General features: G+C 46.0%; 1 protein-coding gene across 2 annotated transcripts in view; it reads right to left on the bottom strand.

Moving 5' to 3' along the window:
• MTFR1 (mitochondrial fission regulator 1) overlaps window positions 1–2198 on the bottom strand; it is a 32829-nt gene extending 30631 nt beyond the window's left edge. For both annotated transcript variants that reach the window (XM_084849423.1, XM_084849421.1), the window contains exon 1: window positions 1990–2198. The gene's annotated coding sequence lies outside the window, so the exon portion shown is untranslated. The remainder of the gene's footprint in view (window positions 1–1989) is intronic.
• Window positions 2199–2281: the final 83 nt, after the last annotated feature.

Raw genomic sequence — 2281 nt, forward strand, 5'->3', positions numbered from 1 at the left:
GGAGCTGAGGAACCTTCTGACGAAGGTGAATGAAGAAAGTGCAAAAGCTGGGTTAAACCTAAAAAAACCCAAGATTATGGCAACCAGCTTGATTTATACCTGGCAAATGGAGGGAGAAAACGTGGAGGCAGTGACAGACTTAGTCTTTCTAGGCGCAAATATTACTGCAGACGCTGACTGCAGCCAGGAAATCAGAAGAAGTTTACTTCTTGGGAGGAGAGCAATGACAAATCTTGATAAAATAGTGAAGAGCAGAGACATCACACTGACAACAGAGGTCTGCATAGTTCAAGCAATGGTATTCCCCGTAGTAACTTATGGCTGCGAGAGCTGGACCATAAGGAAGGCTGAGCGAAGGAAGATAGATGCTTTTGAACTGTGGTGCTGGAGGAAAATTCTGAGAGTGCCTTGGACTGTAAGAAGATCAAACCAGTCCATGCACCAGGAAATAATGCCAGACTGCTCACTTGAGAGAATGATATTAAAGGCAAAACTGAAGTACTGTGGCCACATAATGAGAAGACGGGATACCCTGGAGAAGATGCTGATGCTAGGGACAGTGGAAGGCCAAAAGGAAGAGGGGCTGACCAAGGGCAAGATGGATGGATGATATTCCGGAGGTGACGGACTCGACCTTGGGGGAGCTGGGGGTGGCGATGGCTGATGGAAGCTCTGGCGTGGGCTGGTCCATGAAGTCACGAAGAATTGAAGCAACTGACCGAATAAACAACAAATGTCTAGATTTGCAATGAATATGAATTTGAGCACACTCCAGGAGAGAGCGGAGGACAGGAAGGCCTGGCATGCTATGGTCCATGGGGTCATGAAGAGTCGGACACGACTTAACGACTGAACAACAACAACATGTCTAGGTTACAGATATAGTTTTTTACTTCAGTTCTCACAGCTAGGAAATCAGCAAAGTCTCCACTGTAGGCTCGGTTTTGATACTCTGTCACTATATGTTGGATAGTTTGTTTTTCAGCCTGACAATCACAATTTGATGATGTTTTGCCCCATTTAAAAAGGGCATCTGCACATCTACCATGACCCGTGCGAATTCGGTTCAAGGTTGTCCATATCGCACGGGGCTGGTTAAACCAGGTGGTTTTTCCAAGATGCAGGGCAAGTTTCGGCATTGTGGAGGGCAGTTTCCTAGCCAATGTTGTTTCCGCGTGTTGTGGATATTGAAATCATCTTCTAGAAGAGCTTTAGTGGTAGAAATGGCTGGATGTCTCGATCTTAACCTGTTTCGCTCCAAGTAGGTTACGTCATTTAATATTGGTAGCTGGAAATTGTCAATAACCTCTGTTATTCTTGAAGAAGGGCGCTCTTTTGTCTTGCATCCGGAGGTGGTATACGGCTCAAAACAGGCAGCCTGTATGTGGGAGCAGATCATATTGTCCCACTAACAATACGCATTGACTCATGTAGTCGTGTATTGATCTTTCTCGTGTGCGGACTATTAAGCCACACTGGGGCACAGTATTCTGCTGCTGAGTAAACCAGACAGGAAAAAGTCCTACAACTCACAGCATTCCTCAGGCAGCATGGGCTGGCTGGGGAATGCTGAGAGTTGTAGGCCTTTTCCCCCCCTGTCTGAACATGCGTAGGATTGTGTCCTAACTGTATTTCTCTTTGCATCACTGGGTATAGGATTGGATTGCGCTGCAGGTCACACTTGTACCATTTTAACTAAGAAAGTAATCCACAATCCATATTGTTTTCATCTTCACAGGAGGCCTGTGAAACTGGAAATTAGGGCTGCAAATCCATACATACTTGTTCAAGAGTCAACCGCATCAACTCTATGGATTTACCTCTGAGTAAACACGTATAGGATTGCACTGTAAGGCTGCAATCCCAAACAAATTTATTAGGGAGTAAGCCCCATTCAACACAGCGGGCTTTTTCTCAGAATAAGCATGGACTGCAATGAGGAAACACTTTCATTTTTAAGATTAAGAATGCAATCCCACGCACACTTACCTGGAACAATAACCCCCACTAAACACAGCGGGTTTCATTTCCATTCGAACGCGTACACAATTGCTCTATGAATCACAACGCCAACAAACCCCATCGTGCAGCACTCAAGCGGAACTTCGCGGGGTTGAGCATGACTTTCTGGGATTTGTAGTTCCCTCGGGCCCCCTTAAAGCCCCATTAGACTCTAATCCATAATACCGCTGAACTCCAGAAGTTAGCCAATCAGAGAGGGCTAAATAAACCGAGCTGTGAGTGGCGAAAAAGCGCTCTTGGGCGCAGCCAATCAGGCCCC

This window comes from Heloderma suspectum, chromosome 4 (assembly GCF_057233095.1).
Source record: "Heloderma suspectum isolate Gila_16-S chromosome 4, 16-S_ref, whole genome shotgun sequence".
Taxonomy (NCBI): domain Eukaryota; kingdom Metazoa; phylum Chordata; class Lepidosauria; order Squamata; family Helodermatidae; genus Heloderma; species Heloderma suspectum.